This window comes from Neofelis nebulosa, chromosome 1 (genome assembly GCF_028018385.1).
Source record: "Neofelis nebulosa isolate mNeoNeb1 chromosome 1, mNeoNeb1.pri, whole genome shotgun sequence".
Lineage (NCBI taxonomy): Eukaryota > Metazoa > Chordata > Mammalia > Carnivora > Felidae > Neofelis > Neofelis nebulosa.
The window spans coordinates 197,958,568-197,974,738 of record NC_080782.1 but is presented as its reverse complement, the minus strand read 5'-3'; the positions used below and the strand labels follow the sequence as shown (position 1 = coordinate 197,974,738).

General features: G+C 34.8%; 1 long non-coding RNA gene across 1 annotated transcript in view; it reads right to left on the bottom strand.

The window, feature by feature from the left end:
• LOC131496679 (uncharacterized) overlaps nucleotides 1-16,171 on the bottom strand; it is a 208,639-nt gene that overhangs the window by 11,190 nt on the left and 181,278 nt on the right. The window contains exon 3 of the long non-coding RNA XR_009254644.1: nucleotides 11,463-11,538. This is a non-coding gene — a long non-coding RNA (uncharacterized LOC131496679). The remainder of the gene's footprint in view (nucleotides 1-11,462; nucleotides 11,539-16,171) is intronic.

Here is a 16,171-nt window from a genome sequence, read left to right as displayed (position 1 = left end):
CCCTGAGCTATCAGACATGTGAATGGACGTTTCCTGGAACTTCCATCCAAGACACTAAAATTAAGAACTGAGGCCCTGGATGAATATTCCTAACCATTTGAATCACCCAGTTAGTCTCTAGGCATGGAAATGAGACAGAAAAAAACCTCATGTGCCTTTTCTGAATTCTGGACAAAAGTAATTTGTTTTCCTGTTAGGGAAAGAGTATATTTCTCCAAATGTCTAGCAGGCAAGAGAAAGCCAGTTCTATGTGAAAGTTATGGTATGACAGTGGGCAGATAGATCTCAGGACATAGGCAATAAAGATACATTTTGATTGGACTTTGGTCACCAAAGTCCAAGATGAACTTGATCTACAGAGATAAACCCTTGAAAATGTTTCAAGACCAAGTATTAATAAGAATATGTCAGGAAGACCCCAGTTGGACAAGTGAGAGGTGAAAAGTTATGAGGAGGCATGCACCTGAAGGAAATTGGCGATGTCACTCAACAGAACATTTTTCCATATCAGAATTCATTCATAACGTATCTTGTATCTTGCTTTCATGTTTTTAATTTCAAATAAATAATTTGCAAACATTTAGTTTGATGATGGTAGCCAAAATGTACTATATCTATTTCTTGAAGGAAAGAAAAGGAAATCACAGTCATATTTCTTCTAATTCTAATATTTTAGATTTTTAAAGTAGGCAAAGTTTTCATTTTAAAATGATCCTTTCTAATTGCCACATTAGAGACAAAAAACTTTAAAAGCTTGGTTTAAGACTCATTATGTCTAGCTCCAGTAGTCCACTTAATCATCACAACATGGTTAGATATTCTTTTTCACATTACAATTGCTCCTAAGCATTGGTAGTTTTTCATTCATTGATGATGGAAAGACATCACACTCATTTCTAGCATGTGAGTTTTCATGGAATTGTTAGCACTACACGTATTTTAATTAGGCATGTTTTCTCATGGGAAAACATGACAGAGAAATGCAAAATACTCACAAGAGTATATGGAGAATACACATGAAGGGTACAATATATAAATACAAAAAAGGGTTACAAGGGAGCAAAGGGATTTCTTAGTAATTGGTTTTCTAATAATCATAGAGGGAATTCTAGAGAAAAATGTATGAATTGCGTCATGAAGAAATGAATAGGCATGCTTTTCTAGGAATAGAGGCCATTAAGTTCTGGAAAATAACCATAGCTATTCAGTACTGTTGGTGGAATTTCAGATAAATGTTTGCCTCTCTGGATAAATGGTTTGCAGTGTAATAGGAGTTGATGGAGTTTGTTGTTGTTTTGTTGAAATCATACTTTCTTCCAGCCAAAGTTCTCCTATTTCCTGAAATCACTCAAAACATAGTATCATATGCAAAAATTGTCAAAATCTCTCTTTATTAAAAATAAATTGCTACATAATTTAAAAATAAAATCACTATATCTTATTAACATCAAGTTAGGTGAAGATTACAATCAACTGGGGGAGAATGCATTCACATTTCTGCTCATACTTTCTACTTGCTTTTTCAAATACCCCTTCTACTTGAGTTAATTACAACATAGTTTGTCCTAGTCTCTGTCTTACCAGATGGAGATCACATGTACTGTATTTAATATTTTTCCTTAAAATTCTGTTTTTTCTTTACTGAATTATTATCCCTCCTTATATCTTACAGGTAAGATTTAGTTATCTTTTAGATAATTAAATTAGAATTTAAATGATTATTAGTGTTTTAATAAATTGGTTAACACAACTTTTTAAAAATTTTTTATGATGCATATCTAAATTTAATTCAGATAAAAGATCCTTATAACATTCAATTTTATAAAAAATTATAACAAACAGATTTCTACATTGAGGCTCTTGACTTCATTTATTACTATGTCATGTGTTGTTTTATACCTTCATTAATTAATCATAGTATACAATACCTATAATTTATATTATTGGAGAACAGAACAAAGTATCAGCAAATTCAAAGATACATACCACTTTTAAAAATTTTGAACATTCCTAAGCCTTTATTTGCTATCTATAAATATATCTGATTGTATAGTTTAGGCTGTTTTTCAGGAAATGACTGTTCAGATAATGAACAATCATTTTTCTAATTGTCTCAAGAAGAGAAGCTTCCCATACTCTATGGTCTTTATTCCTCTAACGAATAGTGTATAAATAGAGTGAGGAAATTCTATCAAGTAGGCTAGAATAAGCTACAGAGATCCCATTATTTCTTAATTACAGTCCCTCTGAAAAGTACAATGGAATGAGAAAGCCAGGGAAGAAAAATTAGAGCCGACATCATTTTTACATGGACTTCCTTCTCTCAGAAAAATGTAGCATCTGAGAATGATTTTAAGCCACAGAAGATCAGAAAACTGGGCTATATAAGTTGTCTTTCCAGTTTGTAGAGAAGAGTGTACTATTTGGGGGATTCAGGTTAATAATGACAATGAAAATTTGTGTTAACCTTAAATAAGGAAATTAATTTGCATTCTTTGTGCAAAAACTTCAGCAATTTACAAATATGTATTATGAAAGGAGATGCTGTCTAAATACATTATTTTCTTACATATTTATATGATATTTTCTCCTACAACCTTACAATTGATCTCCAACCCTATTCAGTAGCAACAATCTCCACAAAGAATTCCACGAAGGTAGACTGGACTTATTTCTTCCCATGACAAACCACTTAAAAGGCATACATCTATATTTAAGAGTTATTTTCTATGTGAAGTAAATGCATATCTTCCTTTGCCTTCTACATATTTCTTCTACCTCCTGAAATCACAGCAAGTTTTAAGGCTTCTTCCATATTGTATATGTTTCAATATTGAAGACAACTATGATACCTGTTGCTTTCTAGGTGTAACATAGTCAATTCCTTTCACCACTCCCCAAGTGATACATATTTTGGTTACCTATACCATTCATAAATAAATGTATAGTCAATAAATACTTGTTGCACAAAACAGAGAATGAACACCTATTCTGTGGGTTGGGGAGAAGGCAGAAGACAGGGAATCAGAAACACTACAAGTATTGCCAAACACCTTTAGCTTTGAAGAACACAGAACACAGATGTATACTCAGATCCTGCCCCTATACCATGCTGGCTTACCTCTCTATATAAACACAAGAAAGAATTTCAGGGGCACCTGGGTGGCTCAGTTGGTTGAGCATCCGACTTCAGCTCGGGTCATGATCTCACAGTCCGTGAATTCAAGCCCCGTGTTGGGCTTTGTGTTGACAGCTCGGAGCCTGGAGCCTGTTTCAGATTCTGTGTCTCCCTCTCTTTCTCTCACCCTCCCCCGTTTATGCTCTGTCTCTGTCTCAAAAATAAATAAACACTTTAAAAATTATTAAAAAAGAAAGAATTTCAAATACTGTTCATGTAAGAAGATAGGGAATGCGTTCATGAGGAGTCTATTGAAGCATAGCAGTGATATCTTTTCTTTGCCCTATGAAGAAGCTATGTTATGTTTATAGTCATTTAGATTTTTCAAAAGTCTTTTTCATACACCATTTCATTCATAGTAGAAAGATTCTAGAGCATCAGCATTCGATTTTTTTAAGTATACACAGGTATATATCTCTATAGCAGTATGCATATACTATATTAACAAAGAACGTATTCACTTTTTTTTTTTTTCAACAGCAGTGTGAATAATCATATGTATTGAGATCCAGATGGTAGTTTAGAGAATTATCTGTTACTGTATGTGATCTCATTTTTAGGCACTTTTTTAAAAGAAGGCATTGAAGCATGACACCCCCTTTTTCTGCCTTTGCTTTCTTTATGAGATATGTATGCAAAGAGTGCTTAACAGAGCAGTGGCTTGCTCACAGGGGAATAGGGAGTTTAATGAATCATACATACTTTATTTGAAAAATATCAATAACCATTCACTGGTCTATTCTTGCATAAACTGAATAAAAATCCTCATGTAAATGGTGCATAGCTTTTTTTATGAATCATGCTCTATTTTTTAGTACAATGCTAAATCATCTTAAAACGTGTAGTTTTACCTGCCAAGCCTAAGATAAATTTCCATCAGTGATTAAAGACTAGTTCCATTCCCTATAATCCCTGTCAATTATATGAATAGGCAGTAATGGAACACTTTATTTTCTTTGGTTATTAAAACACAAAATAGTAATGCAAATGCACTGTACAATGTCTCCTTACTAGATTGGCAGTGTAATTTATTTAATCAAATTCAGAAGTCAAAGACAGAGAAGTAGGAGTTAGTCTCTTAAAGCCTACACAGGACAAAATGTGTCCAGCTAAGAAATGCCCACAAAGGATCAGAATGCAAATTGTAAGTCATTCAGAGATCTCTCATCATAACAGTTGCACGTAATTTCTAGTGACTAACATTTCAATTTCATTTCTAAGGCTACAACTTTTTAATTTCTCCTTCAATATAGATCACTCGCATTCATTCTGAAAAGAAAGTGGACCCTTAATCTATGGCTATAAAGGCAACATTCATTTCAAAAGTTTTAAGTCACAAAGAATAGAAATGAGTCAGATTTGAATTCATGGTAAAAATGAAGTAAAATGAATATAGCAGTATCATAAATAGAAGAAATGGAGCCCCTCCCTTTTGAATGGGGCTATGAGGAAGAAGTCGGTGAATCAGGCTTTGATAAAGAAGTATAATGTTGCTGGCATTATCTCCATGATACTCATGACCAGTGCTTTGAGTGAAAATTTAATAAAATTAACACTACTTTCTTGATTTATTTTTTTTTCTTTTCTTCTTAATCTTCCCTTCAAGATTAAACTCATCAGCACTTGACAAAAACTGCAAATAACAGCCAGATGCAGGAGTTGGTTTTATCTTTTTATGCAAGTATGTGGTGCTAATTAGTGCAAATTGATTAAACTTTAATTGCCTGATCCATGGCTAATTAATATTTATAAGATGAATGAGCAGGAAAACCAGACATTTATTAAAACACTTTAATGATTTTTCATATGTTTTGACAAAGCAAAGCAAATAGATGTTATGAGTATGGATGTGCTAGACTAAGGGACTGTATCTGTTGCCTCCTACCTGTGAATGCCCTGAAAATGTACATTAAATTTTAAACACATAGGTTGTAAACTTATTTTTCTTTAGGTGTTTTTCAAATTATTTTCAAAGGTTGTTATTAGGTCAGCTCATCATATATGGCATCAAGTATTACAGTGATAAATATTACTAACCCATGTAAATTTTTATATTTTACTCTTAGTACATATTATGTAATAAAAATCCCCTAATGCAGTATAAAAATGTAGGCAATGAAATATATGTATTTCTGAGTTTTTAAAATTTTAATAATTTGCAAAAATAATTAGATATCAACTAGGAATATTGATTATTTGAATTTTTCAAATTAGATAGACCTGGCATGTTTCTACTTAATCATCCTGATGGCTAATGTCAAAATCCAGGATTTATTCCTAGCTTTGAAAACCTAATTTTACACAGCAATATTAACATATTAAATGTATATTATTTCAAAGTAGGATATAAATACTTATTTCTAAAATATTTTATTTCTATGTAGGACTCCTAAAAGAGCTTATATAATAATTTATAACAATAGAGGCTTACTCTACAGCCTAGATATTTTGGTTGTTATTTTGATAATATTTTGCAACTAATTCACACAACTCATGTTTTTAGTGAAAAGCTTTTTCCAAAGAAAAATATTTTGAAAAACTGATACAATTCTATATGTTCATTTACTATATCCTACATTTAAATTCTATGTTTAATTCTCTAGCACACCAAACCAGACAATAGTTCACATTTTCTTGCATATATATCTCTACACATTAAATAATTCTTATGAACTCAAATGTTTGGTAAAATGATATTTACTGTAGTCTTAGCAAAAACGATTCAATGATTTTCTAAGTTAAATAGTTTTAAAATACCAAGTATTTTTATATGTCATATCAATGACATAATTGTTACTTATTTTAAAATTAAGGTGTAATCAATTGTAATCTAAAAGCTAGCCCCCTCCTTGTTTTTAGTTCCCCTATCCTAAAGTATTGCAGATTGTTTTAAAGTTATATTCCCAATCATGATGGTATTTTGATGTATTAACTTGGCAAGTCTACATTACACAGTTCCTCAATTAAATTCTGTTCTAAGTGTTGCTGTGAAGGTATTTTGTGGATGTGGTTAAAGGTGATAATCAGCTGATTAGCAATAAATTATACTCATAATTGCAAAGGAGATTGTCATGTAATCTGGGTGGACCTTATGCAATCAGTTGAGTAGCTTAAAGAACAGAGTTTAGTCTTGCAGGCTGAAGAAATTCCAGCAACTTCAAGTCCTATCTGAGAATTCTAACCAGCCTTTCTTTCTTTTTTATATCCAAAAATTTCCAAAGTTACTTAATTTTTCCCCTATGTTCATCTGCTTCATTTAGTAAATTCCACATATGAGTGAAATAATGTGGTATTTGTCTTTCTCTGACTGACTTATTTCATTTAGCATAATATTCTCTAGCTCCACCCATGTCATTGCAAATAGCAAGATTTCATTCTTCTTTTCTGGCTGAGTAGTATTCCACTGGATATATACATACCACCTCTTCTTTTTCATTCATCGGTCGAGGGACATTTGGGCTCTTTCTGGATATTGGCTATTGTTGATAATTCTGCTATATGTATCGGGGTGCATGTGTTCCTTTGAATCAGTATTTGTGTGTGATGTGGGTAAACATCTAGTAGTGCAATTGCTGGACTGTAGGGTAGTTCTATATTTAACTTTCTGAAGAACATTCATACTGTTTTCCGGAGTGGCATTCCCACCAACAGTGTAAGAGAGTTCCCCTTTCTCTGCATCTTCGCCAACATCTGTTGTTTTCCTGTTGTTAATTTTAGCCATTCTGACAGGTGTGAGGTGATAATTTCATTGCAGGTTTTGTATTTCCCTGATGATGAGTGTTGTTGAGCTTATCTTAGTGTGTCTGTGGGCCATATGGATGTCTTCCTTGGAAAAATGTCTGTTCTTATCTTCTGCTCATTTCTTCACTGAATTATTTGTATTTTGGGTGTTGAATTTGATAGGTTCTTTATAGATTTTGGATACAAACCCTTTACCAGATAAGTCAATTTCTGAACTTCTCCCATCCTTCCATTCCAAAGGTTGTCTTTTAGTTTTGTTGATTGTTTTCTTTACGTGCAGAAACCTTGTATTTTGTTGAAGTCCCAATAGTTCATTCGCACTTTCATTTCCCTTGCCTCCAGAGATGTATCTAGTAAGAAGTTGTTATGGTTGATGTCCATCAAGATGGAAAATACTGAAGATCAGGCAACTTTATAGGAAAAAGGTAAGTTTGCTTCTGAAAATTTTATTTATTTATTTTTTTTTTAATTTTTTTTTTTCAACATTTTTTTTTTTATTTATTTTTGGGACAGAGAGAGACAGAGCATGAACGGGGAGGGGCAGAGAGAGAGGGAGACACAGAATCGGAAACAGGCTCCAGGCTCCGAGCCATCAGCCCAGAGCCTGACGCGGGGCTCGAACTCACGGACCGCGAGATCGTGACCTGGCTGAAGTCGGACGCTTAACCGACTGCGCCACCCAGGCGCCCCTGCTTCTGAAAATTTTAAATTTGACCTGCCTAGAGATTTTTAGCCTGATATTTCTTAAAATTTTTTTTAATGATTATTTATTTTTGAGAGAGAGACAGATACAGAGACAGAGACGACAGAAAGACAGACAGCAGGAGCAGGGGCGGGGCAGAGAAACAGAGAGACACAGAATCCGAAGCAGGCTCCAGGCTCTGACCTGTCAGCACAGAGTCTGATGCTGCGCTTGAACTCACGAGGCATGAGATCATGACCAGAGCCGAAGTTGGACTCTCGACCAAGTGATCCACCCAGGTGACCCTCAACCAGATATTTCTAAAATAAAGTTCAGGAGCTCAAAAATAAGAGTTGTATTGGCACATAAACTTGAGGAACATAATGTTACAGATGGTAGCTTAAGATATGGCCATGACTATGATTCCCGTGGGGTAAATATGTGTTAGGAAAATAAACAGACAGAAGAATTCAAGATACCAGACCAGGTAAGACAATTCTTTTTTATCTGTTCAATAATTCTTCTACTACTTAGCTAATGAATTCACTCCCTTATTTATTCAAACTAATATTTAACATCTAACACATGCTAAGCTATGTGCTACACACCAAGTATGAGAGGAAAAATTTGCACATTTGATGCACTCATGGAAATTTTTCCTACATACATGAAAAAAAATCAACCTCTGAATGAAGAAAATAGAAATTTTTTATTTGTGAGTATTGTGAAAGCAGAATATTACTGTGGCCAGTTTTGAAAAACATTAACTTTATAGGACTAACTTTCATTTCCTACTCTAAGTAGAAGTAGCCTTTTACAAAAGGGTTTAACTTCCCTCCTTATGTGATAACAGAAAACAATTTACACACACACATACACACACACACACACACACACTCTGATCCTCAAAGATCGTCTTCATTAAAGACACTAAACTTGTAGCCTAGACTCAAAACTTTTTTTAAGTTTATTTATTTATTTTGAGAGACAGAGAGAACAACCATGAGCAGGGGAGGGGCAGAGAGAGGGAAAGAAAGAAAGAAAGAAAGAAAGAAAGAAAGAAAGAAAGAAAGAAAGAAAGAAAGAAAGAAAGAAAGGAAGGAAGGAAGGAAGGAAGGAAGGAAGGAAGGAAGGAAGAAAGGAAGAAAGGAAGAAAGGAAGAAAGGAAGAAAGGAAGAAAGGAAGAAAGGAAGAAAGGAAGAAAGGAAGAAAGGAAGAAAGGAAGAAAGAAGGAAGAAAGAAGAAAGAAAGAAAGAAAGAAAGAAAGAAAGAAAGAAAGAAAGAAAGAAAGAAAGAAAGAAAGAAAGAAAGAAAGAAAGAAAGAAAAAGAAAGAAAGAAAACCCAAGAAGGTCCAAGCTGTCAGCACATGGAGCTGACCCAGGACTCAATCTCATGAAGCATGAAATCATGATCTGAGCTGCTATCAAAAGTTGGACGTTTAACTGACTGAATCACCCAGGCACCCCTCAGAACTTTTCCTAACCAGTAATAATAAGATTTCTATCTATGGTAGGTTGTTATATTAATGGCTTCCAGTGTATTGTGTGTAGATTTCACCCACATTGATTCTGGGCTTGGGCATGTAACTTGCTTTGATCAATGAGGTATTACAGTTGTGATACAATCAGAGACCAGACAAGTACTTGTGTAGTGGGCCTTGTGTCCTTGTCTTCCTGCTGGGAACTCTTCTGTCATAGTTAATAAAAAGGGGGGAGGGGTGCTATGTCAGAAAATGAAAGAGAATGTATAGAAGCATATCCAAGGGATCTTCTCCAAGCTAGCAGAGGCCCACTGGATCATGAGCTGACCTGTTGGTGACCCACAGGATCATGAGCAAATAAGTCATCGTTGCTTCAAGCTGCTAAGTTAGTATTTTACACTGGAGCAGATCAGACCACATACTGTGTGACAAAAGCAACATGCAATGCACACAAGAGGATTCCTTTGCTAGTTAACCAATATTTTGGGGGTGTTTCTTGTCTTGATGGGTGCTAGGAAATAGCAGTTGAAAATGATTTCAAAACTACTAGAAGAATTCAGGTTATTTCCCTGATCAATCGTTAGGGATATTGACATTAGAAGCTTTTATCCCAGGACTCAGTTACGACTTCTTGCTTTTCAGAGATTTAGGCTAGCTTTTTTTTTCTTTTTTTTTTTTTTAATGTTTATTTATTTTTGAGACAGAGAAAGACAGAGCATGAACGGGGGAGGGCCAGAGAGAGAGGGAGACACAGAATCCGAAGCAGGCTCCAGGCTCTGAGCTGTCAGCACAGAGCCCAACGCGGGGCTCAAACTCACAGACCGCGAGATCATGACCTGAGCCAAAGTTGGACGCTTAACCGACTGAGCCACCCAGGCGCCCCTAGGCTAGCTTTGATAAACTTCAAGTTTAAAGTCTGGGCGAATCCAGAGTCAATAATACCAATTTGAAAATTGCATGCAGTTTGTACTTTCAGTGTGCTCCTTGAGATCTCCTCATTGTCCATATGTGCCACTTTAGCTTGCCTCCATCTAGATGCAAAATCCAGTCCTTTTCTTTTTTATCTGCACAAAGTCCAATATTCCGATAATTTTCTGGTTTTAATATATTTAATAAATATCTAGTGATAATGGGTAAGGATTATACTTAAAGGAATAAAATCTTTATTTTATCAAGAATCAAGTCAGTTCCACTGCCTCATTGCATGTTTCCCCTCTTTTTCCCATTCTTTCTCTCTTTCTGGCAAGTGACAAACACCTCTCTTACTCTAATCCCCAAGGATCTCTCTTTCAATTGCCAAACACTTATAATCCTTTTATAAATATATTATCTTTATACAAGAAATCCAGTGACAGTTATTATTATGAACATTTTCTCTCTTATTTCATAAGCCCAGAAACTAGCTTGAAACTCTCCTTGCCACCTCAAACTAAAAATAGCTTTAGCTAGAGAAAGTTATGTGGCAAAGGAAAATAAATAAAGAGACTTAGGCTGGGGTAAAGGCATGAATCCCAGGGGCCAGAGTCATAGATGCTAAAAGAAAAAAAATGGAAAAAAAGAGCAATCTGTGTTTATCACCCTCCTAGATATGAGCTACTTAAATGTATGAATATGGGTCTGCACTAGATAAAAATAAAACAGAATTCTGTCAACTCAGAAGCCTTTTTTGGCTCTATTCTTCTGGTTCATTTGTAGAAATCCCTAATCCTTCTATGTGTTTTTATTGGGACAATCAAGGCAAACAACATAGGGATGAATAATCCAGACTAGGCCAATCAGAGATTTCCCTGAGATAAGATATCCAGGCTGAGCTGACCAGATCTCCCTGTAACACTTCTCTAAAGCTAGCAAGTAAGACTGTCTCTTAATTTTAGAATATGAACCTACATCTGTAGCCTTGGGCTCTGGAGCCATCATTCACATTCCATGGAGATACTTAACTTTGGCAAGGAAGAATGAAGCCAGCATGCACAAAGAAGGAGAAATAAGGAAAAAACTGAAATTTACGACAGTGATAGATAAGGCATGTGTGTGTTGGGGCAGCAGGGGGATCATTATTTGCATATCTGGACTTCCCAAGTATGTGATCCAATGAAATGTGTCTTTTGTAAAGATTAGAATGAGTCTGGTTCGATAACGTACTAACAAAAGAGTACTGACTCTTTTAGCCATAAACAGTTCATTTTAATGAACTGAATCACAGAAAGAGTCTCTGGGCAAGGAGAAATAAATACAAAATGTATTCCTTCTGAGTGCAGTACCTAAGAAGTGGATTCCAAGTATATACGGAGCATTCCAATCCTAGAAGACATGACCTGATGACTTATGTAACACTAGTAGTTTGTAAATTCATATACACCTCAAGCCCGAATTTGCGTACCTTGGTGTTGCTTCCAATTCACACAGTATCAGGTAGGTTCACCTTCAATTAGAATTACAGTTTTCCATCAGGTTTTCTAGGAACAAATTTAGGAAACGAAGCTGTGACATCAGGCTTGGGTTAATTCATATTTGAATGAAAAGTAAGAGCAATAACTTTGATAGTTTTAAAAATCAGTATGTCTCTCTATTGATCCCTATCTGCAACTCATTTTTTCTTATTTTATAACACCTTATTTTCCTGTATCGACTGTTGACATTTACAGACATAGCCATGTGAAATAGTCAGCATTTGCCGCACCAACAAACAACCCCAATTTTTCAGTGGCTTATGACAGCTAACATTTGTTTCTTGCTCATGTCACACTAGAGCTGTGCTTTTTAGGAGGCTGGATCACTGCTGTTGTATTTGGCGGGGATCCACCAAGCTTGACTGGACTTGGCTGGATGTGGCTGTACTCTCCTGAGCTCTCTTGGTCTTGGTTTGGCTTCATGTCTGGTCATGTTCCATTAGCCAAGACAATTCAGATGACCAAGCCCAATGGCAGTGAGTTAGCATTCTGTGCCTAGAGGTAAGGCACTGCAAAGTTCCATGGCAAAGAGTGTGAGTTCACTTCCAAAGAGGAAGAGAAACAATTGGAACAATAATCTAATTAATGACATAACTTGAAAGTTGTCAGGAACTGACATTTTGCATCCACTTTTACAGACCTAAGGGATATCAAGAGTTGGCAACTAGAGTTCTAAACACATTTTTGATACATATGGATAGAAAGAGCAAATGAATAGGGAGGTACCAAGGAAATATGAAATAACCATCTCATTTCAACTGGAATATGACCCCATGTTCTCCAAGGGTCCAGGATATTCCAGATTAGTCACTGAGAGGAAATCTTTAACTGTATTAATTTACCCATGTTTATAATCCTACACATGCTTATAATCTGTCTTTCCCCTTACACTCTTCAGTGTCTTAAACAAATCACTCTGCTCCCCTGCTATTCACCTAACACAACTGTCAAGTTCAGTACAGCAGTGAATTGTAAGCATAGTAAAATAAACATTTAGGAAAGCAGACATTTTAAAGTAGACAAGTTGCCCTCTGTGGAATCAGAACAGCCATTTTTGTTTTACTCAATTTTTTTAAGTGTGTTAAAATTATTTGGAAAGAACATCAAGAATATTTCAAAATTTTCACTTTTGAAAAAAAGCAAAAGTTCCTTTTGGGGATTTGAATAATTTTGAGCCTTATACAAACAGTATTACTCACTAAATTTTCTTTTCTTCTTCTAAACTCAGATTTACTTTTAAGTACCTGTAGGAAATGTCAAAATAGTCTTCAAGTTCGCTCAGATGAAACATGCAAATAAAGCCTTCCTTTTCTCTCCTGATCTTATATCCCAGCCCTACTTTATTCTCCTCTTTTCCATCATTGACTCCGACTTCAATGGAGAAGTTCATGGAGGATCAAACAATCCAGCTGTTGTTTTCAACTTTTGCTATTTTAATGTTTATTTTCCAAATCGTTCCCTATTTTTCTACTAAAAATATACTGCCAAATCATTATTTTTTTTGGAGCAACTCTAATGCTTTCTGTTGCTAGATATCTGATCCAAATCCAATATTTTTCTTGGCAGTTGTTGAACATAATAATAAGAGATTTTTTTCTTTCTACACTTAGAACTGGAGAAAAAAGACACAATGCAAAATTAAAACAAATTTGAATATTGAGGTAAATTCTCATCTTAACAGGAAAGCACAAACATTGCTCAAAGAGAGAACATGCTCAATGGAATTTCTATGCTCTTAATGTGTATTTGCCCTTAGTTTTCTAATTCTTAATGCATATTTTTGAATATATATTGTGAGTATAACATAGGTAATGATATGCTTTCTATAGCTTTTTTCCTTTATTTTTAAGATAGTATGCACATAGAAAACAAAAAGTTGAGAAGAGATAATGATGAAAAGCAAAAGAAAATTTTTTGTTCCATTCTGCCATTTCAATCCTTAAACCTATTCTTTTTTTTTTTTTTTTTTTTAATTTTTTTTCAATTTATTTTTGGGACAGAGAGAGACAGAGCATGAACGGGGGAGGGGCAGAGAGAGAGGGAGACACAGAATCGGAAACAGGCTCCAGGCTCTGAGCAATCGGCCCAGCCCAGAGCCTGACGCGGGGCTCGAACTCACAGACCGCGAGATCGTGACCTGGCTGAAGTCGGACGCTTAACCGACTGCGCCACCCAGGCGCCCCCTTAAACCTATTCTTAATGACTTCTAGTTTTATTGTTTTTCATGATTTTCATCATAATATTATACAATATTCTTATCTATTTATTAATTGATTTATCAACTTTATATCATATTTATGGCTTAAACAAGGGAAGATTTAGATCACTTAAACTATCCTCACCATCTTCTTCTAATTTCTAATAGAACTATTATTTTTTTTTATTTTTCTGAAATGTTGACTTTTTAAGACTTAAAAAAATATTTTTGTTCCTTCCAAAATAAAATCTCTTATCTCACTCAAGTTAAATATCTTCAGGATGGTTATAATCCTACCTGTCCTTCAATCTCTTCTTTCTTCTTCATTTTCCAACTCCTATTCACTAGCCATTTACATCTACATTTTCAAGACTGGTATTTTCAATTTATTTTTTATCCATAATCAACTATCAAGCTTTGTTTATAACAGTATGCCTAAAAAGGAAACATAAGATAATCTTATTTTTAAAGACTCTATTAGTTTCATTTTCAATGAACATGCCAATATACTGACATTCAACACTTGGGCATTTTTTCAGTTGAAGTATCTCTGCATTTAAAGCAACAGCTCTCATTGTTACTACTAAAAACTCAAGAAGATAGGAAATATAGGACAATATTTTTGTCTGTAATTTTATTTTGAGATTAACTATATTGTCATTTCTTCATCACTGTTTTGTTATTGTTGTTGTTGTTGTTGTTGTTGTTGTTGTTGTTGTTGTCATTTTAAGTAGGCTCCATGGTGAGTGTGGAGCCCAATGTGGGGCCTGAACTCAGGACACTGAGATCGAGACCTGAGCTGAGATCAAGGGCCAGGCACTCAACCAATGAGCCACACAGGTGCCCCTTGTCACTGTTTTAAACATCAAGCTACTTCACCTGAAAATTTTAGATGAAGTTGTTATTTTGGAGCCCAGTACTCATTAGCTGCTTTCAATCACAACCCCTGAAAATTAATGAATAGTTTTAGAGAATAACCTCCAAAACAAGCCAATAAAACATAAAGCCCTATTGCAAAATTAAGTTAGTTGAAATTGATAGAAAAAAATATCGTATTTTCTACATGAATTTGGTGATTAATGTTTATGATAGATAATCTGACATTCCAAAAGGTAGTTTTCTGCCAAATTGGAAAGTTATATTTGACTCAAATATGTATTCAAAGTTATATTTGGTAACCCCAAATATAAATTGATTCTCCATATCAAAATACATTTCTGATAAGGAATACAAATATATAAGTAAAATATTAGAGAAAGAAATAATGTTTAGATTAACATATGAATTTTAGGCATTTATTTAGAACAGGAGAAGAAACAAATCTCTAAAGAAATTAAAAAGCAAAGACTTATTATTGGAAGTAAATGTTAAATAGTTATTTTAGCCACAAGTATGTATGATATGCAAGTAGTAATAAGACTCTTAAACCAGGGATTGATATTCAATCATTTGTTCCTTCAACAAATATTCACCCCAAAGATAAATAGTACTAATCTCTGTCCTCATGTACTTTATACTTAGTGAAGCAAGACAAATAACTATGAAATAATTAAGTAAAATATATAATGTGTCAGATGGTGTGAAGCTTACAAAGGAAATAGAAAGCAAGGAAATGGTAGAGAGATTTGGAGAAAGGGGTGCACTTTGAATAAGGTAGTCAGAGAAGGTATTCATCGGGAAGAGACACTTGAAAAAAGCCCTTCATGAAATTAGACAGTGAATTAAGGCAGGTAAGGGAACTGCAATCAAGACAGAGGGAACAGCCAGTCTAAAGGCACTGAAGTAGACGCATGTCAAACCTGCTTAAAGAAAGACAAGATTGGGGTAGCTGGAATAAAACAAGGAGAATGGTCAAATGCATGTTGTGTCAGCTTGGGTCTTTCTCTCATTATTTCCCCAATATTTCTCACCATATTAATGTGGGCTATGCACAGTATAATCAAGAGCAATCTGAAAGCGCTGTAACAATTTGATTTTTACTCTAAACAAGATGAAAAGTTTTTGGTAGTTTTGAGCAAAGCAGCAACCTGGTCTGCCTTACATATTAAAGGTTTTGTTCTGGAAGCTCTACAGAGGATAGGTAACAGAGGGCAGGAGATGAACAGTGACACCAATTAGAACATCATTGCAGTAGTCAAGTTGAGAGATGTTGATAACTTGCATCAGAGGAGCAGTATTCAAGGTTGTGATAAATGGTTGGATTCTGTATATATTTTAAAGGGTGAGACAACATGATTTACGGATAGATTACATATGGGGTGAAAAGGAAAACCCAAGGATGACTAGATTCATTGGTGCAGGCAACTGTAAGAATGGAGTTACCATTTCTTTAGATGTGGCATTTGTGGACAAGACCTCTTTCCCCTAATCTGGAAAGACAGATCAGGTGTTATATTTTGGTTGTGTTTAATATGGAGATATCTTCTAACAAAACGCATACCA